General features: G+C 43.3%; 1 protein-coding gene and 1 pseudogene across 3 annotated transcripts in view; one reads left to right on the forward strand and one right to left on the reverse strand.

Moving 5' to 3' along the window:
- The window catches only part of LOC143283183 (uncharacterized), a 48,054-nt pseudogene extending 29,360 nt beyond the window's left edge, over positions 1-18,694 (reverse strand).
- Positions 1-24,040, forward strand: part of LOC143282878 (proline-rich protein 5-like) — a 102,462-nt gene that overhangs the window by 34,482 nt on the left and 43,940 nt on the right. For 2 of the 3 annotated variants that reach the window (XM_076588750.1, XM_076588751.1), the window contains exon 1: positions 17,528-17,683. The exons of the other annotated variant lie outside the window; for it this stretch is intronic. The gene's annotated coding sequence lies outside the window, so the exon portion shown is untranslated. Of the gene's footprint in view, positions 1-17,527; positions 17,684-24,040 lie in introns of those variants that run through there. 3 annotated transcript variants of the gene reach the window in all.

Below are 24,040 nucleotides of genomic sequence, written 5' to 3' on the forward strand. Positions count from 1 at the left end.
TATTGCTGAAGTGAGGCCACGACTACTTCCTTCTGTTCGTAATTCAGCCCACACATGTCAAATCAAATCGTGTGTGTTCTTGCATTTTTACTTAGCTGTGGCGTTAGCCTGTAGTGAGTCTTTCTGGTTTAGAAAGCTATGACCACTGTATACGGTTCACCCCTCCCCCCCCGAACCCCCCCCCCCCCCCACGAACTCCCCACCCACACCCCACACCCATCACACACACACACACACACACAAACACAAACACAGAGGTTATTTAACTGAGTACAAAAGTTGTGTGTGATAAACAGGATTTCACCATATGTGCTACAAAACTGTGACCTGTATGAGTAAGCACTGTGACCAGTGTAAATCGTGTGACCTGTATGAATAATAAACCTTGTGACCAGTATGAATAGTAAACCGTGTGACCAGTATGAGTAGTAAACCGTGTAACCAGTATGAATAATAAACCGTATGACCAGTATGAATAATAAACCGTGTGACCAGTATGAGTAGTAAACCGTGTGACCAGTATGAGTAATAAACCGTGTGACCAGTATGAATAATAAATCGTGTAACCAGTATGAGTAGTAAACCGTGTAACCAGTATGGATAATAAATCATACGTGTAACCAGTAGGAGTAGTAAACCGTGTAACCAGTATGAGCAGTAAACCGTGTGACCAGTATGAATAATAAACCGTGTGACCAGTATGAGCAGTAATTCGAGTGACCAGTATGAATAATAAAACCGTGTAACCAGTATGAGCAGTAAACCGTGTGACCAGTATGAATAGTAAACCGTGTGACCAGTATGAGTAGTAAACCGTGTAACCAGTATGAATAGTAAACCGTGTGACCAGTATGAGTAATAAACCGTGTAACCAGTATGAATAGTAAACCGAGTGACCAGTATGAATAATAAACCGTATGACCAGTAGTAATTAAAAAAAAACCCGTGTGACCAGAATGAATAGTAAACCGTGTAATCAGTGTGAGTAGTAAACCGTGTAACCAGTATGAGTAGTAAACCGTGCAACCAGTATGAATAATAAATCGTGTAACCAGTATGAGTAGTAAACCGTGTAACCAGTATGGATAATAAACCATACGTGTAACCAGTAGGAGTAGTAAACCGTGTAACCAGTATGAGCAGTAAACCGTGTGACCAGTATGAATAATAAACCGTGTAACCAGTATGAGCAGTAAACCGTGTGACCAGTATGAATAATAAACCGTGTAACCAGTATGAATAATAAACCGTGTGACCAGTGTGAGTAGTAAACCGTGTGACCAGTGCGAGTAAACCGGAACTATATTGTGACAACAAAAGGTTGTGTTGCTTTTTTTTTTTTTATTCAAAGTTTGGTTACATATTTTTCCGACAGGTTTTATGTCTTTCTTTCTTTTTCTTTTTTTCTTCTTTTACTAGGAAAACGAACGTCAGTTTTTGTTGTGATCAGCGAATTGATGACACCAATCAACCTTTTCGTCTGAGCAGACCGGACATCATAGCGTTGAACAGATGCGCGGTCCTTGGACTGTATGTGTGTCCACTGTGACCTTACTGTCATACATGACTTTGTTGTGGTAACCCACCGATGGTGAGTTGTTCTCTGTGTGTGCGTGTGTGTGTGTCCTGATATGTATAGCTGTCAGTTGATTCCGTCTTGGACTCACACACACACATACGCGCACGCACGAACGCACACACACACACACACACACACACACACACACACACACACAATCAAATGTGATCTCTAGAAAAATACAAAACAATATACTAAAACCAAGTGATTTATTCACCTGCGATGACTGTCAAAAAACACTTGCCAACTATGTATTTCAGTGCATGCGTATTAGATGACCGTTTATTTCTTTGTTCCCTTTGTTCTTTGTTGTGTCTATTAATCCTTCGGGATTTTATGACAATAAATGAAGTCAAGTCAAGTCAAGTCAAGTCAAGTCAAGTCACACACACTTTTGTTCAGTGGCTTTGATGCCGAAAACGTCTAGCAATGAATCATTTCAAAAGGAAACGTTAATCAAAGGTCCTGTATATATAGCCTCTTCTATCCACGGTGTCTAAGACTCGGCACAGGAAGGCGGGGCCCAGTGTTCACTTTCCGTCGTTTTTAACCTTTCCCACCTCCGAAAACGGAATATGGTTGCCTACATGGCGGGGTTAAAAACGGTCGTGCACGTAAAAGCCCACTCGTGTACATACGGGAGTTACAGCCCACGAACGAAAAAGAAGAAGAAGAAGAAGAAGCTTTCCCAACAGAAGTCGGGCAGACACACGTACACACACACACACACACACGCACACACACACACGCACACACACACACATACACACGCACACACACACACGCACACACACACACGCGCACACACACACACACACAAATGAATCAAACGCGCACATAAAAGACCACAAAATCCATGGCAGCGATTGGTGGGCTTTGAAAAACACAAGAATGTATTATACCCAGCATGCACAGCCACGAAAACAGAGTATGGCTGCCCAACATGGCGATGGGGGGTTGAACAAAAATAATGTTCGGTAATATCCACATTCCCCCCCCCCCCCCCCCCCCCCCCCCCCCCCCCCCCCCCCCCCCGCACCCCCTCCACCCCCTCTCAAGACGGAATGAGTAGTGTTCACAACAAGGCGTGGACGTTCACTCCATCAGTCACACAGAGGAGTGTGGAGGGGAAGAAAAGTGGGATATTGCCGAAAGTTCATGCACGTAAAAACCCACTCGTCCATACACGAGAGTGAGCGCGGGAGTTGGTGCGGTGCCCACGAATGGCAGAGCAGGAGAAAAACACCATGTTGCGAAAGAGAAAAGGAAAAAGTAGAAAAAAAACAACAAACAACAACAAAAAACCCAGAGAAGTTATTGATGAATTACAACAGTTGCCATCTGAAGGAAATACATGTCACGGTGGTGCACGTGACGTAAAGTCACAATGATTAGCTGTCGTATGTTCCTTTTCTATATTCCCTCCTCCCGAATCCCCCCCCCCAACCCCTCCGCCCCCCCACTCCCCATCCCCGTCCCTACCCAGCACACCGCTTTTTCCCTCAGTTTGGATGCTATTTCTGGTACAGGAGATAAAAATAAAAAAAAGAAAGAAAGAAAGAAAGAAAGAAAGAAAAAAAAAGAATATCCTCGTGAAAGGGAACATGAAAGGAAATCTGCTAGGTTATAACTATAACTATAGCCTTTTCATGCCATTCTATAGGTCGTTAAGATGGACTGTCTCTTTGTCGATGTCTATCCTATACTATAATCATAGCTTTTTCATGTCATTCTAGAAGTCGTTAAGATGGACTGTCTCTCTCTGCTTGTCTTATACAATAATCATAGCTTTTTCATGCCATTCTAGAAGTCGTTAAGATGGACTGTCTCTCTCTGTCCTATACTATAATCATAGCTTTTTCATGCCATTCTAGAAGTCCTATACTATAATCATAGGTTTTTCGTGCCATTCCAGAAGTCGTTAAGATGGAGAGTCAGGGTCAAGGACACATATCAGACAGAAACACAGTCACCAGACAAGCAGGGGTATATAGGAAAAATCGATTAAAGCAAGTTCCACTTACCCTGCTTTCCCTGCCCCCCACCAAAAAACAAAACAGAAAAACAACAAAATCAAATCTCTCTCTCTCTCTCTCTCTCTCTCTCTATATATATATATATATATATGTGTGTGTGTGTGTGTGTGTGTGTGTGTGTGTGTGTGTGTGTGTGTGTGTGTGTGTGTACATATACATTAATATCTGTCCGTTTCTCCTTCCTTTTTCAGTCCATTATTTTTTCATTTTCTCTCTTTTTATTGTCGCTGAAACCCAACCCCACCACCTCACCCCAACATAAAATCTTGCTTTTATTCCTTTCTTCCTTCCTTCCTTTCTCGGTTCTTCTTTCTTTGTTTATTATCTTTGTTTTTCTTCTTTTTTAATTCTTTTTTTTTAATTTTTAGTGGCTGCAAACCCCCTACCATCTTCTCTCCATCACACCGTCCCCCACCCCCCACCCCCTAATCTCTTGTTTACTGGGGGCTGTAAATGAAAAAAAAAAAATAATAAAAGATTTAAAAAATAAAAATTAAAAAAAAGATACACACAGCTGGATCTGACCTCGGAGATAGTCTTTTTGCGTGACATCCGCCCGCCTCACTACTGACATAAATAAATCTGCATTTTATTTTATCTATCGCCGCTAGCTGGGCCACAGATTGCTCTCACGTTGTTATTAATGGGAGGGAGGAAGGGAGGGAGGAAGGGAAAGTGGGCGTGGGGGTCGGGGGGGGAGGGGGGGGGAGAGAGAGGGGGGGGGGTTGAACTCCTCCCCCATCCCCATTTTCCCCTTTCCCCGGCCCTAGAAAAGATTTCTGCATCCCTCATCATGTTACAGTGATAGAACGTCGGGAGAGGGGGGATGGGGGTGGGTGGGTGGAGAGCGAGGGAGAGATGGGGAGGGAGAGATAGGTAGAGAGAGGGGGGAGGGAAGGAGAAAGAGGGAGAGAGAGGGAGGGAGAGATAGAGAGGGGGAGGAGGGAGAGAGAGACAGAGACAGACAGAGAGAGGGGGCGGAATACGGATGTCCTGAATTAAAGAAACGTAGAAATCAGCTAATACCCTCAAAGTTACATTATTTGTAAGCACTGCTACCTGTTCAGACTGTCATTGTTTATGTCATCCACTAACGACCACGTTAATAATAATAAAATAGAATTTTAAAAAACTAGCAATTTACTTGTACAAAGCCTTAAGAATTAGAAATATATTATGCAGCTGAGTGTGTATTTTTCCTCCTCTTTGTATTTCTGGGTGGATTAGAAATACTAAATGCAGCTGATGATTGCTTGAAATGTTTGTTTACACCACCCCTTCATGAGGGGCCATGGCCTGTATGACAGAGATTCAAGATAACTTATTCATTATAATGGCCTTAGCCCCATTTGAAAACGGGCAGTATGATTAATGAACAAAAACTTCAGACAGCACAACAGCTGCTTCCAAAATATATATATCAAAGATATTGAGACATTAAAGTCTCTTTCAGTTCAAATGCTTTCTATAGATACATTGCCAAATTACGGACAGTCGTGTCATTGATGGATGCCGTCAACAGATTCAAACGAAATCCACCCCTATCCCTAATCCCTACCAAGCACAAAACTCGCCCGATGCATTCTTATCGTTTTCAAAGAGAGCTCTTTAACTCTCTCCATACGAACGGCGAAAGAGACGACGTTAACAGCGTTTCAGCCCAATTACCACCATCAAAATAATGCAAGTGGAAGGCTCTTATACTGAAGAGGTGAATGTTGACAAAGAATACCACAATTCTGACGACGGAAGCTAAAGGTTGGGTCATTCAGACACCCACTGGACATCCGAGGGGTCTGTGTAGAGGAGAAGAGAGGACTGGCCGTACTGAGAGAGTTAACCAATCAAAACGAAACATCCCCTCCACCCTCCGACATCATCATTATGGTCCAACGTCCTGTTTGATGGTATTGGCGCTATTGTTCATTGGTGATTTGATCAGTGTATCTGTGTAGTATCTTGCGCTAACACCTCATTTTAAAACATGGCTTGAATTCTTCTTTCGAAATCCGATGCGAGGGTCAGTGTCTTGCAGGCGTGCAGGAAGATGGAATATAATTATATACCAGTACATACATAGCAAGAGTCTGATATTGTTTCTCATGGAGATGTTGCTGCCTTTCCATACAGGTTTCAGTCTGGACAGTGCTGATGGTGTGTGTGTGTGTGTGTGCGTGCGTATGTGTGTGTTGTGTGTGCGTGTTTGTGTGTGCGCGCGTGTGTGTGTGTGTACGTGTGTGTGTGTGCGTGCGTGTGTATGCGTGTGTTTGTGTGTGTTGTGTGCGTGTTTGTGTGTGTGTGTGTGTGTGTGTGTGTGTGTTCTGTCCTTGGAAGCATTTCAGGTTTGGATCCCACATAGCTGATGATGGATCCCCAGGCAGGTGAACTCTTGAACAGTTCCTAAGCTTCTGTCCCTGGACAGTGTATATCAACAGTGATGGTTTTTGTTGCGTGCTGCCATCAATTTGGTCTTTTCAGCGCTAATTTTCCTGTCATATCCAGTTGATATTTCACTGATCCAGTCTTATAACAAGCTTGGCAAGTTCTTGCTCATTTTCCTGTTACTGAAGCCTGTGTGTCAGAGATTTCAGTGTTGCAGTTGGCAGTCCAGGATGTCAGTTACTGCTTCTTCCATTTGTTTCAAAAGTTCTGCAGGAAAACACACGCTGACGCGTGAGCTCAAATGAAGAGTCACTCACACACGCGCGCACACACACACACACGCACACATACACACACACACACACACGCGCACGCACACACACGCGCGCGCACACACACATACACACGCACACACACATACATACACACACGCGCACGCATCCACACACACACACACACACACATACCAAAACAAAAAACAAAAAAACAGAAGACAAACGTAACAAAAAGTGCTGTTATTCGTCGACGTACACTCCATCCATACCAGATCTGTCAGGATTTTTAACACTCAAACTGCTCAAAGGGGGGGGGGGGGGGACGGTGTTGGGGGGGGGGGAGTGATGGGGGTGGTGGTGGGCGGAGATGGATGCAGCGTAGACACATGTGAGTGTGTCTAGGTCACAGTGCTTCGGGCTCACACCATTGACGACAGGCGACAAACAGCTGCTCATCTAGTTGGCCTCTCCTGCTGCTGTTCTGCTCTGTGATGTGTGCTAACAATGTGTTGCCTTGCCTTGCCTTGCCTTGCCGGGCTGCTGTTACTTCCCCCTCCTTGCTTACCCCGCCCCCCCCCCCACCCCCTCCGCCCCACTGACGCCCTCTCCGTCCCCCCCAAGCCCCCCACCTCCACACACACCTCCCCTCCTGCCCCCAGTAACCTCCTCATACCCAGGCTACTCCACTCCCACCCCACCACCAACCCCCCTCACTCCTCTGCCTCCCATCAATCTCATCAGTCCAACAAACACGTGGGGAGTGTGTGTGCATCCGTGCAATACAAACACGCCCACACGAGAACGAACATCAAATACACACAACATTGCACGCCACTCCGTGTAGGCACGAATATAATACATGTGGCGCACAATCTGTAATGTGTCTGTTTTTCTGTCCAATCTCTGTCTCTCGCACCACTCTCTCCAACCCCCCCCACCCACCCACCCCCTGCCCAATCCCCAAATCCCCTCCCTATCCTTCTCTTCCTCCCATGTGACGTCATGTTTTCCTTCTTCGAGCAAAAAGCGGAAAAGATTAAAAAAACAAAACAAAAAAAACCCTGAAGCGTATTACCGGAAAATTAGGATTGGAAATATAACTCCCCGCTGATATTCTCTCCATCCTACACACACACACACACACATTCACATACACACACAGTCACACATGCCGTCAAGCGCGTGTAGGCATGTATAGAAACGAGCGTGAAAGCGCACACACACACACAGGCACATTTACACACACACACACACACAGGTGCACACACACACACAGGGGCACACACACACACACACACACACACTCACATACACCCAAACACACACACAAACACACGCATTCACACACACACACACACACACACACACCCTCCACCCTCCAACACACGCCACCCTCCCATCGCATTGAAACCTGACCAACCTCTTTCCCAACCTCAGCAGCAGTTCGTCTTTCCATTTCCTTCTTTCACACCCCGCTCCCCCCCCCCCCCCCCCCTCGCCCCTCTCCCCCCCATGCCCGCTCTGTCTCTCTTTCTCTTTCAGCTGATTATAAATGTGCTCAAAACTTGTTCTGCGCCCCCGCCACCCCCCACTTATTTCATTTCAATTATTTGCATTCTCCGTACCTTTCATTTGATAAAATTTTAATGTATTTAGTTGTGTGTATTTAGTTTGATTATTTCATTTCGTTTTGGGGGGATTAATATTTTACACAAATCCGGGGTAAGCTCTCAAGAAAGTCAGTTGCGAAAGTCAGTTGTTGTTTTTAAGCAGGTGTGGTGTAGCGTATATGGGTCAGTCCGCACGCTTTGACACCTCCTTGAAACTGAAACTGAAGCTGAAAATACATGTTTGGGTTTTTCCCTGGCATCTGGGTCAGAGGTGTGGGTGCCAAAGGCCACACATCTGTGGTGTAATCGATATCATGTTGCACTTGCCCCGATCAGTGAAGAGCAAGCAATAAGCGTGTGTGTGTGTGTGTGTGTGTGTGTGTGTGTGTGTGTGTGTGTGTGTATGTTTTTGTGTGTGTGTGTGTGTATGTATGTGCGTGTGTGTTTGTGTGTGACTCTGTGTGTGTGTGTGTGTGTGGATGGTTGAGGGAAGGCAGACGTAAGTGTGTGTGTGTGTGTGTGTGTGCGTGTGTGTGTGTGTGCGTGCGTGTGTGTGTGTGTGTGTGTGTGTATGTGTGTGTGTGTGTGCGTGCGTGGATGGTTGGAATGAGAAGAAAGGGAGACGTTAGTGTGTGTGTGTGTGTGTGTGTGTGTGTGTGTGTGTGTGTTTTAGTTGATTGGCTGTTTGATTTGTTTCCTTTGCTTTTGTTCTTCTTTACTTTGTTTCGGTGAATGGTTGTTTACTTCTTTGTTGTATGTTGTTGTTTTCTTTGTTGTTGTTAGTATGATCATTGTTATTATTTTGCCTTTGTGTGCTTACTCCACTACTCTCGTGAAATAATTCATTTCGTCCTCCACCACCGCTCCCCTCCCTCCCACGCCCCCCCCCCCCCCCCCCCCCCCGACACCCCCCCCCCCTCCCCGTCTCTCTCTCTCTCTCTCTTAATACACACCACGCTGATCATAGACAATAATATGATATAATCATAGACATAATATGACTATTACTAACGTGAAAAGGATGGAACGATGAACTATGATTTTAGTCATATAACCTACAAATGGAGAAAAATATTTCTCCATGAAATATTCGTCGATCCCTCGATCGATATTTGCACTGTACTGTGCTTTCTTGCTCAAATTTCGGACTTCACTTCTTCGTACTTGTTCTATCGGTATTTTGTGATGATAGTGGTAGGAGTAGTAGTAGAAGTAATAGTAGCAGCATCAGCTTTAATAGTAGTAGCAGCAGTAGCATCGGTTGCAGCAGTTGTAACGAGAACAATACTATTCCTAATGATAATAATGATAACAACAGCAACAACAACAAAATAACAACAGGTAACTTAGTGTTTTCAAGCAGCAGTAGCATCGGTTGCAGCAGTAGTAACGAGAACAATGCTATTCCTGATGATAATAATGATAACAATAGCAACAACAACAAAATAACAACAGGTAACTTAGTGTTTTCAAACCTCTCAAAGCGCTTTAGAACAAAATAACACAGACATGCAGACAGACAGACCGGGAGACACACACACACACACACGCACACACACACACCGCGTGGCGTGGAAGAAATACAATTGATGTGGATCCAGAATTTTGATATAGAGTACAGAGATATAATTACGGAATGGAGTTCCTTATTTACTGCTGAGAAAGGAATCTTTTTTTTTATGTATGTATTGCCTCCCACTAGGGACAATGAAATCGTAAAATATATTTTCTTATCAGTTTAGCTTGTTTGGCTGCTTGGTAAGTTCGTTGCGTGGGTGGGCTATATTTGGTAGATGTTTACTCCTTCTGTGTTAGCGTTTCAAGAGCTTTATATATATATATATAATGCTCAATGCGTAGCTGGGCAATGAACTTCGTCATCTTTTCTTTTCTGCTCGCTCTTTCTCGTGTGTGTGTGTGTGTGTGTGTGTGTGTGTGTGTCTGAGTACGAGTATGTGAATATTTATGTCTGTGTGAATGTTGTTAGTGTGAGTGTGTGAATGTGTGTGTGTGTGTGTGTGTTTGTGTGACAGAGTTTGCGTGTTGTGTGTGTGTGTGTGAATGTGTGTGCGCACGCGCTACTCAGTTCACCATCTTTGGTGTACTTTCCGTGGTATTATCCTAACGGCGTTCACCCCAGCTTCCCCGCAACAGTCATATACGTGTGTCAGTCATGGAGCCAACAGCACACAGGGAGCTAGCTATCAAAGTTAAATCGCCGTCAGGACACCGACCAGAGGAGGCGCTGCACTTGTCACGCTGAGCCACGTGGGTGGTGGTGCAGTCATTGGTTCGTGTTGGTGTTCCGGTTTACCAACCCGCAGTATACCACATTGTATTGTATTGTATTGTATTGTGTTGTTTTGTGTTGCATTGTGTTGTATTGTATTGTAATGTTTTATATTGTATTCTATTGTGCTGCGTTGCATTGCATTGTATTATAATGTGTTCTGTTGTATCGTGTAATTTTTTTTGTCAGAAGAGATTGCTCTGTGTGAACAATTCGGGCTGCTCTCCCCAAGGAGATCGTGTAATCACAGTGAAGCCAGACCCCCCCCCCCCCCCCCCCCTATGTATGCAGTGAACAATGTGGATCTGTTTGTATCATGTATGTTGCCATTGTATTGTTGTTGTTGATGTTGTCGTCGTCGTCGATGGGTTTTTTTTTCTCCAAAGGTTATCTCTTATGCGGCCAGATGTTTTGGCACTGAAATTGATTGTGACTACAACGCAGAATGTATTTCATATTTTGTAGTATCAAGCTACCTGAAATAAACACATCCTGTCTTGTCTTGTCTAGTCTTTTCTTGACACCGAAGATTTTGATTCGGTTTTACCATGTATGTGGGATGGTGGGGGGGGGGGGGGGGTGATGGGGGAGGAAGGAAGGAATCGATATCTGAAAGAGGCCTACAGTTTAGGATATTATTACTTTTTTTTTTTTTGGTAATAACTGCTGAGGGTTTAGAAGAGAGGTGAATGATGAAGTCACTACCCCGATGGATGCCAAATGCGATGGGACTATCAACTCCTGCCGTGTGGGTGAGTTTGAGTTGAACGACCTTTTGCCATTCGCCATTGAGGTCCAGTTCTTCGTGGCTGTGGTCTTTTCCATGACGGGTGGTGTGGTTGAGGCTTGGACTATCAGCTTTTACCCTGGTGTGTGTGTATGTATATATATATATATATATATATATATATATATGTATGTATGTATGTATGTATCCACAAATAGAACGAGTTCTGTTTGCAAGGAACCCGATCTGTAGATGCGGTAGAGTAACCGAAGAAGACATAGGAAATGTCCTTGGCTCCGGTTCCGTCCACGTGGTGTTGTTTACCATGAAACTTGTGGTGTTAGAAGGTATCGTTTTCACTCGTAGCTCGCGGTGTTTTAAAAAAAAAAGGTGTATAATTTGTTTTATAGAAGACATTGTCTTACCTGCTTCAGATGCTGTCATGTGAGGAAGTTGGTTTTCTGCCTGTTCCCTTTACTTTTTCTCTCTGGTTCGTCCCTCTGTTTCTTTGTCTCTGTCTGTCTGTCTGTATCTGTCTGCAAGCATGCACGCATACCACATCATACACACACTCTCTCTGTCTCTCTCACTCTCACACACACGCACGCACACACACCTGTATCAACCAGCTGAGATAAAACCGGAAGTAGGGGTGGGGGGTGGGGGGATTTAACATGCAAAGCTGTCTGGGAATGGCTACTCCTAAGTCTGTAGTCAGACAATTACTTTGAGAATTTGTCTCCCATGGGTTGAAGGAACCCAGACTCCCCCCACTGTCTAACTGTCGGTCTGTCTGTTTATCTATACCTGTCTGTCTTTCGCTTTGTCTCTCTTTCTCTGTCCATCTCTCCCTCAACCCCACCCCCTCTCCAACCCTCTCGATTTTTTTTATAAGCTTTTCCCCTCTCTCTTTCCCCCTCTATCTGTTTGTCTGCCTCTCTCTCTCTCTCTCTTCCTCTGTCTAGCACTCTCCCTCTCTCTGTCTCTCTCTCTTCACCATCTCTCTTCCTTTTCTCTTATCTACCTCTCTCTGAAAGTAAAACTTGGCGTAGGAAAAGGTTATATTGTTGATGGTGTTTTGTTTTTGGTTTTGCTTTCAAAATTTTTCATTCGTTTCGATCATATTGATTTCAACTTTATTTAACATATAGACGAAACACGAGGTCTTTAGAAAGAAAAACGAAGAGGAGTGTTACCACACCAGACTGATCGATGGTCGTCCAGGTAACTGAAGGTCAGGGTCATTTTGGTAATCAACGGTCATGGTCATCCGGATTTCTGTCAGACTGTTTGTCTGTCTGTCTGTCTTTCTATCTGTCTATTTATTTATCTGTCTACCTGACTCTATCTATCTATTTGTCTGTCTGACTAACTCTATCTATCTCTGTGTGTGTGTGTGTGTGTGTGTGTGTGTGTGTGTGTGTGTGTGTGTTTCTATCAATCTGTCAGCCTGTCTGCCGCGCACCTGTCTGTCTTTAAGCTTTCTGTAGCCTTGTTAGTCTTTCTTTATCCCTGTCTCAATACTTATCTATATCTCTATATGTCTGTCTGTTTGCCTGCCTATTTGCCTTTCTTTAACTCTCACTCTCTCTCTCTCTGTGTCTGTTTGTCTATCTATCTATCTGTCTGTATGTGTGCCAGTGTGTCTTTGTGTATGTATGTATGTATGTATTTTTGTCTAATCATCTATCAGTCTGACCATTTGTCTGCTTGTCTATTTGTGTTCGTATCTGTGTCTGTGTTTGAACGTAACTTGAGTTCACCCGTTTCTCTCTCTCTCTCTCTCTCTCTGTCTGTCTGTCTCTCTCTCTCTTGCCCCACACCACCTTTTCTTTGTTTTCATAATAAATGTTCCTACCCGGAACATACAAAATAATTTTGTTGACATTTGACATTGTCGCTTTTAGTCCAACAGACCACACATGGCCATACTGTATCAGGACTGGTCAAATGAGGAGGGGAAAAAAATAACCAAAAAAAAACCCCAAACCCTAAACATGTTAAACATAAAAACCCCGACATATCTGGGGCAGGGAGAGGCGGGGTTGGGGGGACAAAAAACAAAAACAAAATAAAAACAAGACAAAATAAACAAACACACACACAAACAAAAAAAAGAAAAACAAAAAGAAAAAAAAAGAAAGAAAAAAAGAAAAAAAGAAAAAAAATCTTGTCCAGAACCTGATCACTGACCTATATGTAAGTGAATTTGTATGTGACTTCTGGTGTTTTTTGGTGTGTTTTTTTCAGGGTCAGAATAGAAAAGGTTCTGTGTGGTTTGAACTCGATCACGTCAGTAAACTGGAGAATTAATCTATATATGGCAAGGCAGTCTTTGAATACCGACGTCAAGGTTTCAATTTCTTGTCCAGAACCTAATCACTGACCTATATGTAAGTGAATTTGTATGTGACTTCTGGTGTTTTTTTGGGTTTTTTTGTTGTTTTTTTTACAGGGTCAGAATAGAAAAGGTTCTGTGTGGTTTGAACTCGATCACGTCAGTAAACTGGAGAATTAATCTATATATGGCAAGGCAGTCTTTGAATACCGACGTCCAGGTTTCAATTTCTTCGTGATGGCTTTAGCTCGTAGAGCAGCATCGAACATCGATCGTGGGGAGAGGGGGGTAAAGGGGAAGGGGGTGGAGAGTGAGGAGGGGTGGGGCTTGATCTCCAGAGAATTAGATCCGCTCTGTCTATTTCACCGCCTCAGTGTGTGTGTGTGTGTGTGTGTGTGTGTGTGTGTGTGTGTGTGTGTGTGTGTGTGTGTGTGTGTGTGTGTGTGAATGCGTGTGTTTGTGTGTGTGTTTGGGTGTATGTGAGTGTGTGTGTGTTTGTGTGTGTGTGTGTGTGTGTGTGTGTGTGTGTGCCCCTGTGTGTGTGTGTGTGCCCCTGTGTGTGTGTGTGTGTGTGTGTGTGTGTGTGTGTGTGTGTGTGTGTGTGCGCTTGTCTATGTTCGCGCGCGCGTGCGGTGTGTGTGTGTGTGTGTGTGTGTGTGAGAGAGAGAGAGTCTGTGTGTGTGTGTGTGTGTGTGTGTGTGTGTGTGTGTGTGTGTGTGTATTTATGTGTATGTGTCTGTGTGTGTGTGTGTGTGTTCAGTTGGCTTTCTGTCTGTCCGTCTCTCTCTCTCTCTCTCTCTCTCTCTCTCTCTCTTGTTGGCTTGGTGCATGTGCATGTGCGTGCGTGCGTGTATGTGCGTTTGTTTGTCTCCCTCTGTGTAACGCCCCTCTCTCTCACACACACACACACACACAAACACACATCCTCACTCTTTCTCCCCCCCGGCTGGCACTCCATCCCTCCCTCGTCTCTCACACTTCCTTTAAATTCAATTTCAGTGGCCCATTAAGCGGCAGCTGGTGTATATTCAAAATGAAAAGGCACACAGGAGAAAGCAAGCCTGGGTGTCAAGACCACGGAGCCAGACCCAATATATTTTGCTCGAAGGAGCAGTCACTTGGTTTCTCCATCATCTGACATCGGCGCTCAATACTGTGTGTTCCAAGGGGACACAGAGAGCGTAAGAGGGTGGTGGGTGGGAGTGGGAGAGAGAGGGGGGAAGGTAGAGACGGGGGGAGGGGGAGAGGGGGAGGGAGGGACCGAGACAGAGTTCAAAGTAAGACAGAGATAACAGAGAAGTGCAACGATAGACAAGAGATTCAGAGACAGACACAGAGACAGACAGTCGGATGGAGAGAGAGAGAGAGAACACTGAACACTGAAATGTTTAATGTCATTAGCTGAAAAGCTACGGTGACATAGTACATACTAATCAGAACAAAATGGTGCAAAACAGATAAAATGGAACAGAAAGGAAAAACAAAAAAACAAACAGAATTGAAACAACATAAACTAATAAGAGATTTGCGACACTTTGGCACTTTGTCATTAGCTTAAAGTACATGTATGTGACAAGGGGGTAATGTGCCTTTTTTTCCAGTCGTTTGTCTCCAAGGTTTGGACAGTACACAGAAAACAAAGTACAGACAAATCATATAATATTTACGCCTGTAACATCGACACACATCATACCAATACAAACACATACTAAAGTACATATAAATCCTGAAATGATTATTAAAGTTTTATGCCTCAACATCAAAACCCATCATATCAATACAAACACATCAAATAATTACAATGTCGAGATTGGAGAGCGAGAGAGAGAAAGAGAGAGAGAGAGAGAGAGAGAGAGAGAGAGCGTTGTTCTATTTCATTGTAAACCTCAATGTGATCTGCGGCTAAAATATGTTCCATTTCGATTCACACCCCTATGATGTTACCCTGAGTGTGACTGGTGTACTCATGACTAAGGACGTTTCATTCAGTAACAGTAACAAACATCGTTCTGCTTCGCCATAATCACTGCACATAATATATATGCAGACCCAGAACAGTAAAAGTGATGATGATATCAAAATCTTAAATTTTACCTGTTTGCAGTTCCAACGATTTCAGATTTTTTAATGTAAATTATGTACACGGGTTTGAGTGTTTTCAATGAACGAGAGCGCAACTGTATATGTTGTATACGTGTGTGTGTGTTGGGGGAAGAGGACACAGATGGAGGGAGTTAAGGAGGGACCGAGAGAGAGAGAGAGACAGACAGACAGACAGACAGACAGGGTAGTATAACAAATCAGATATATAATATGAATGGTGTGTGATACTGCAGTTCTTGTCTGTCCGCTGTTCCATGTTTTTCCTTTCTGTGGATACTTGATTTCCATGTGTGGCCTTTAAAAAAACAACAACAAAAAACTGCGTCCTGTCACCTGTCTTTGCCTATCTTTCATTTCTATTATATTTTAATGTATTTACTTGTTGGCTTACGTGTATGTGTGTGTGTGTTTACACGTGTGTATTCGTGGTAAACATTAACATAATTCGTCATTTTCTCAGGAAATAGTCTATCGACACCAAATTTTGCTTTAGAATAACATAAAAGCTCTTTCTACACTTTCTATTTTCAAATGACAACGCACTTCTGGGAAGGACACAAATATTATGAATAGGCCAAATACATACCGACTCATTGATTGATAGCATTTTTTGTAATAATCATTTTCAGTTCAAATGGGAACTTCTTTTGCGTTATATGGAAGTTACTTTGATGATATATCTCTGAGGAGCAACGAAATTCTGCCAACTGATGGGACGTTAATCTGAATAAACTAGGGTGGTTTTTTTTTAACGGACCTCTCTCATTTTAACATTACAGTTCAAAATATGACTCAAGACAAAGGAAGGTTTTTGTGTTTTTACACACAGTGTGAAGGTATTACACTAAACACATTCGTCCAAGCTGTCTTTTTTATGGAAATACTCTAGACCTTTTCTTTAATATAAAAATAGCCAGCACGACTGTTCGCAATAACATGTTACTTATTGAAGGAGGCCGCTAAAGATTATTCAGAGACTATGCATAGGCCTCATCACTTCAGTATTGCAGAATTTCCACGAATGATCATCAGAATGAGCAGATCATGCATTTTGATTGGTTGGGTTTGGAGAAGACAGTTATGCTTAGCTCTCACTATGCATGCGCGTTTGAATGTGTGTGTGCTTTTTTTTTTTTTTTTTTTTTTTTTTTTTTTTTGCTTTTTGTTTGTTTGTTTGTTGTAGTTGTTGTTGTTATTTTGTTTGTGTTTTTTTTTCTTCTGGTGTCTGTTTCCGTTCGATGCAAAACTTCCACACTCACTTTGAGAGATAATCAACAGCGTGCGTTTTCACGGATTCCGACAAAGAGTTGCCGTTTTGGGGCATTCGTGCGGAAGATACACAGCGAAATGATGTCTGAATATGCTGTAATATTATTACAGTCAGTGATTTAAGTGTTGTGCACTCCTCAGGTCACCCTGACTTGAATTAGAGAGAAGACTTCCTGATATAGATTTATGTCCGATCCGCCGAACATAAACTGTCGAAAGAAACGGACTTGTTCGGAGTGATTAACGTGTACATTACGGCTGAAGATGTGTTTGGCGATTTTTATTTTACGATCTGTCCGGAAGTCGGAAAGTTGTGATGTTGACAAAGAAAGTTTTAAACTTTGACACATCTATCTTATGATTGTAAAATAATGAAATGCCGATCGGTGTGAGCAGCTTAACATACAATTGCATCTTACTTCGATCTTCAGTGACTGTTTACACACCTTTATGTTTAGGGTATGTAAGGAATAATTATTACTCATGAGTTCTTTTCTTAATGGTTACCAGGTAAAAGGAATCATAAGCTGTCGTGCGTTTTCTTCTTCTTCTTCTTCTTCTTCTTACTCTTCTTCATTTTCTTCAACCAGGATCGGTTATTTAAAACGTCCGTATGAATACTGTCCACACCGGCCACACACACATACATACACACCGTTCGAACTGAACCATTGTTCCTCTCTCCCTCGAAAACGAAGGACCTGGGAGGGAGGTGGGGGTGGGGGGCAAAAACGCAAAACCCCAGTCCACAGACAAACTGGATGGTTTGTGTGAGACAACTAGTGTGTCTTCTTCCCTGAGGTAAAAGCCGCTTGCTTGCGATGAATCTTCAGTGCGTGCGCGTGGCAAATGCGAACGTGCGACAGCAGCGGTGTTGTCTCCCTTGTGTTTTCCACTCTCTCCACTGGTGAGGTGTGTGCCGTCTACCAGTTTGTTGTGTCGGCATGTGGGAGCGGTCTGGAAGATTTGCTTTTGTTTTGTTTCGTTTTGTTTTGTTTTGCAGTGTGTGTGGTTTTCGCACAGTTCGGTGCCAGTGCCACTCTTGAAATTGGGAACAGCTTCGCGGCCATAAGGGTAGGCAGTCGCCGGGTGTGTTCCAGCACCTACCGTGTGTGTGATACGTTTCTGCCCGGCGCAACAGACGACAGTTGTGTTTCGGAAGGATTTTACTGTTGTTGATGCTTAAAAAAAAAAAAAGGAATAGCTCAGTTTGTGTGTGTGGGGGGGGGGGGGGGGGGGGGGGGAGGGGGTGGGGGGGGGTGGGGTTAGGAGGGGGGGTTGGCGTTTAATTTTTGGCAGGGGTAGGTTTTCGATTTGTACATTTGGTGATCCTGTATTAGTTCAAAGAGAGAGGTGGAGGGGTGAGAGGGGGAAAGACAGGGTATGACAACGGAGAATGAAGAACGATTCTGGAGAGGGATTGTTATTTATTTTTTTCAGTTGTTTGTTTATTATATATAGTGTGCTGGCTTCTTTCTTTCTTATTCTCTTAATCGCAACTTTTAGCTCCATTGTTTTCTGCATTTGTAACATTTATCAATCGTGCGATGTGGTTAAAAAATAAGAGAGAGAGAGAGAGAGAGAGAGAGAGAGAGAGAGAAACAAAGCTATAACAATTCCACTAAATCGCAGTAAACAGCTCCGCATAACAGCAGAAAGGCGCTTTGCATCCCAACGGAGAACCCATTCTAAAAAGAAAAGAGAAAAATATTAAGCGATCTGATAATTGATATCAATCTAATGACGACAATATAACGATCTCCATCTAATTGTACAAAGTAACCACCAACACACTACTGTTACTATTGTTACAGTTTCTGCTCCTGTTGACGGCGATGATGATGAAATTGATACATTTAAATAATCCGAAAACAGATTTTTAAACTTTACACTCAAGAAAGAAATTATTCCGAAAGTATACCTATGTACCATTCTTTAATGGTCATCGAAACTTTGCATATGCGCACTCGCGCGTGTGTATGTTTGTGTGTGTGTGTGTGTGTGTGTGTGTGTGTGTGAAAAGAGACCAGATGTACAAAACAATCATTCACAATAATATAAAGCAATAGATACCTTCCGTAACATCCTTATTTTTGATTGTTTCCTCTCTCTCTCTCTCTCCTCTCCTATTATTCACAACGCAATTTTAAGCTGTTTACAGATGTCCTGGGGTTTTTTTGTGTGTGTGTGTGCACATAAAAAGGTTTTACTTGACCCTATAACCATAAGTCAGCATACATATATAGAGCCTAAGAAAGCCAAGACGGCGTGTAGAAACACCATAAAAAAGAATAATGTCAACTCTTTATCCTGTGGGTGGACATGTTGGTTCTTTCTCTCCCAAGGAGTCAGCTTCTGTGCCTTCCAAACTATACCTGTCCTCGCGAAGAAAGAGAGACAGAGAGCAGAGAGAGAGAGAGAGGGGGGGGGGGATAATCGGGGATGTTAATGGGAAGAACTAAAGAAATACAGCAAAGAAATTGCGAGGGAGAAAGTATGCAGAAAGAGAGAGAGAGAAAAAAGGAGACGTATACAAAATATGATACCTAACATATTTAGAGACACGATTATTTTGATTAACAAAGAGAAAGAAAGAGTGAACGAGAAAAGAGAGTCATTAAAGAAGAGGAAGTAAAAAAGAAAGAAAGAACAATTAATGACAGAAAGGTCAAGCACTTTCACGAAACATAGGGGGATTCACAAAACATTGTTTCCTTGGCAAATAAGAAGTGACTAATTCCCCTTCTCCACGTGCCTCCGTCGTTGATCCACTGTCTATGCCCTCTCTCTGTGTGTGCTGTGTGCCTGTCTCCCTCTTTCTCTAGGTTTCTGTCTCTTCCCTCCACCCCCCGACCCCGCGCCCTCCAACCCCTCACCCCCACCCCGCCTCGCCCACTGTCTGTCTGTCTCTCTTTCTCTGTCTGCCTGTCTCAGTTTGGTATGTTTGTGCCTTTCTGAAGATGTACATGTCTGTCTATTCGCCCATCTGATTGTCTGTCTCTGTCTGTCTTTCTGACTGTCTAACCGTCTGTATTGTCCATGTCTGTATATTCGCCCTTCTGATTGTCTGTCTGTTTTGTCTCTTCCTAGCCAGAAAAGACCATGACCCCTTCTGAAGTGACACGATGTAAAGACATTTCAAATTAATAAAGTAGCTAATTTTAGAATGACAATTTCTGTCCCAATCCTTACCCCTCTGCCCCTCTTTCTCCATATTTCTCTCTCTCTCTCTCTCTCTCTCATTAGGTCTCCCCATTTCTGTCTCTCTCGGTGTCTCTGAATGTATGGCCTTTGCGACAGTGTTTAAAAGGCAGTGCTCTTTTCCCCCCTCCTACATTTTTCTGTGACTGAGATTGAAATTCTAAAATCTTAGTTTAATTACACATACTTAACCGTGACCCAACTAGTACACTAGTTGGGTCACGGTAAGTATGTTATTTAAACGTAATTTTGGATAGAAAATTTCCTTTTAGCACGAAGATTTTGGCTTGTTATTCCTACTACAGGTCATGCGGTTCTTGATATCCATAACCAGAGATTACAAGATGGTTGTTTTCTTTTCGAATGGACGTTCTTTCACAAGTGCGCGAGAGTTTTAGCTGAGATTAGGGCAGGGGACATAAGTACGACTGGGAGGGGGTCGGGAGGGGGGGCAGTAAGGGCAAGAAGGGAGTGGAGCAGGAGGATGCAACTTATCCACTTCAGCTTGTCTCTGTCGTTATTTGCCTGCAGGTTTTACAAGTTGTTGACGTTCTTTACTTAGGCTTTGGGAAAGAAAGAAAGAAAGAAAGGAAGAAAGAAAATAAACATGAGAAAATAAAGGCGACAACCTCAGCTCGAAATCGCATATTTATTTATATATAAAAAAAAAAAGGATACGCTTAGCTGCAGCTAAACGAACCTTGAAAATAAAACAAATAGACGTGGAAGGAAAGAAGAAGAAAAGAGGGTAACAGAGAGAGAGAGAGAGAGAGACGTTGATGCTAGTGCCACATTGACAGACAAATAGAGTGGCACAGAACAAAGGAAAGAGGATGGGATAGAGAGAGAGGGGTGAAATAGCAAAAAGAGTTAGATGGTAAGAGGCAGAGAAGAAAGGGAGAAAAGGAGAGAGAGAGAGGGTGGGGGAGTGAAAGAGAATGAGGGGGAGAAAGAGAAGGAAATAGAAGCAGATAGAGAGAGAGACAATGACAATATTTTTGATTGTTCATCTAGCATTATAACGGCCTTCGGACAAGGGGAGGGAGAGAGGGAAGAAAGAGACAGAGAGGGGGGAGGGGGCCATAGGAAAGGATATTGAGAGTAAGTTGCAGATTAAAAAAAAAAAAAAAAAAAAAAAAAGGAGAGACAGATGAAAGACACAGAGACAGAGAGAAGAGAAAAGATGATTGAGAGAGTACGTAGCAAAGAAAAAGAAGAACAGAGATAGACGAAAGCCGAGCGAAAGAGAGAGAGAGAGAGGTTGACGGGTCCCTCCAATTCCCCACAGAGACATCAGTGTGAAGGGCGATGACGTCAAGGCGGCGGTGCTAGTAATGAGGAATGCGTCCATCGATCTTTCCGGCCACCTCCGCGGAGTAGGGTTGACGTGCCCACCACTCAAAGACCGGACAATTTTCACACAGACACTGCCACCTCTTCCGTATTATATGGACACCTCGCAGTGACAAGGCTGTACACACACTTAATTGACACGGAAAACTTCAAGTCTGGTATGGGACAGGCCTCTTCCGAATGGACACCTGACAGTGATAAGGCTGTGTATACACGCTTAATTGACACGGGGAACTTAAAGCTCGGGTGGTATGGGATGGCGAGTGAACTGAGTTGTGCAGTGTTGTGTAAGCACACGCGTGCGCGAAAACACACCCACACATTGAGTGTGGCATATGGGTGAATGGAGAAGATGGTGTAAACGATTTAGCAGAACTAAAAAGCGTGTATGCAAACTCTAAAGTCGGAGTGGTAATGGATGCGAGTTAATGAGTTTTTTGTCACAATCTGTTGGTAAGCAACAACGCGAATGCGCGAAAAGATAAACCACACAAATGAGTGGAATATGGAGAGAATGAGAGAAGATGGGTCGAGTAAACGATTTAGCAAAGACAAAAAGCGTTGTATGCATACATTCTGAGAGGCATGTACAATGTAGAAGACTATCCGTATCCGCTTCAATGTTCCAGAACAACCTAACTTCCATTACGCTGGTCACTAATTATTAGGGTGAAAAATGAAGACAAAGAATAAGAACAATGAGAATAAAAGATATTAAAACATAAAATAAAGAAGCAGAAGGCAAGTAACTAAATAAAACAAGAATCAAAGTTAGTCCTGTCATACCGTTTCTGTTCGAAGGCAATGTCAACATGCGTGTCATGATAATCTTCACATTGCGTTCATTATGCTTGTCAAGGTCACAAAGAAACAAAGACTAATCGTTTGAGAAGAGCTGGGGAGTGGGGGGTCAGGGCTTGAGTTGTTCCTATCTGCATGTTATGTATATAAAAAAGACATAAAATGAATAATACAAATGAATGAAGACGAAGTAAATACATTTTAAAATTACGATAATTATAAAAGTTTTCGGCAAGAAGGTCAAATTATCTGTAAATAAGCATCAGAATATAAAAGATGATTTAGGAACTATCAGAAAACGCGTTTTAATCTGTTCTGAAAAGGCCTGAGGAATCGAGACTGACAAATAATGTCGTACCAGCAAGTAGAATCTTTATGATTGTTATTCCGTCCAGAAGGTCCGCAGCAACTCATCGACAACAATCGGATCTGAAGAGAGGGGGGAGGGCTCGTCGCGGCGAGTCACGTATTTTGTGGTTTTGTTTGGTGGTGGGGTTTTTCGCAGGGAATGTTGCTCTGTACGTCTTTCATATACCTTCAGCTGACGGATTATTCCAATAAAAACCATGAATTAAGCAAGTTACCTTTGAATGGAGGACGAGACATAAAGTAGGTTTAGTTTTCGTATTTAAACGCGTAGTGTCAGCATAAAGTATATTAAATATACATTATCAAGCTCTTCGTGCACATTCGTGGATAAACAAGAATTTAAAAAAGCTTCAGTGGCGAAGCATTGATGAGAGTCAGCAACTTGTGGAATCTTGGGGCCACTTTCGCATTCTGATACATTGTCCTCCTTGCTTTTCAGCTAATTGCAACAATAAAATGAAATAACGGAGTTCGGATTCAAATATTTCTCTGGAATGAACGAATTTAGACGATCTGCAAATTTCGGGCATTCCATCATTTATTGTCTGCAAGTGCACTCACTTCGCAGCTACATACGTAAGGCATATGGAATATAGAACGTCTGCCAGTCTGAATACGTCGATTTTGACTGCCAAGCGAACAAAGGATAAGATCAAACTATGGGGCCGTATTCAAAACTCGGTCTCTCCCCGCAAAACGCCTGTTTTCCCTTAACAAAACCAACGCAATAAAAGGCTTCGCCATATTTACATCTTCGTGGGCTGTTGTCACCCTTAGCAGATAGGGTAAAGTGACTTCGGGTTTGTAGACCCGCGGGAAGGCTCTGTGTCCCTGAATACCGGCTACTGCTTACCCTCGGCCAGTTTGCCTTGCCTCATTCAAATTACCCGCAGGTACAGGCACGGTGGTGTCTTGAATACGGCCCCTCAGCAGGATGTGTCAGTAGGGGAGGGGCGATGGTGTCGCACGCGCTTTAACCACTTTTAGGGCAGTCCGCTTATTACGTGAAATCCACCTTATGCGATCGAGACCGGCGGGGAAGGGTTGAAGTGGAGGATGGTTGGTGATGTAATGGTGGCGGACGGGATATATTTGAAGTGGTGACGTCAATGCCAGGTCCTCTTCCGGAAGAATGGAGGGGGAAAGGACGAGGAGGATGGAAGGTTTGGAGGGGTCACGTTGGGATTGGCTGGAGGTGCGGGGTGGGATAGGGGGATTAATGGTGCTTGGGAAGAGAGGAAAGGCGACATGACCTGCTTTTTGTTATGTTGGTCTATCCCGGGAGGGCGGTGAGGGAGGGATGGGAGTGAGACGCCAGGAGGGAATTTGATTACGTCCCCCCCCCCCCACCCCCCCACCTCTCTCTCTTCTCTCTCACGCGCGCGCGCGCGCACGCATCAGTTCGTGCGCTTAAAACGTTTATGCCCCCTCTCACTTCTTCTTCACTTCTGCTGCTGTGATTTTTTTTCCCGGGTATGATTATGCTCGCGCTTGGACTTAGATGCATATTTATGTGCGTTGGTGAACAAACAATTCGTCGGTGGTCATGACGAGAAAATCATGTTCTATTTATGAAAAAAACGTCCAGCACTAATAATAATAATAATAATAGTAGTAGTAATAATAGTGATATATATATATATATATATTTTAATATATATATTTTTTTTTTTAACAAAAGAAAAAAAGTTTATCACTTAGCCTCAC

The sequence above is a fragment of the Babylonia areolata genome, chromosome 6 (genome assembly GCF_041734735.1).
Source record: "Babylonia areolata isolate BAREFJ2019XMU chromosome 6, ASM4173473v1, whole genome shotgun sequence".
Lineage (NCBI taxonomy): Eukaryota > Metazoa > Mollusca > Gastropoda > Neogastropoda > Buccinidae > Babylonia > Babylonia areolata.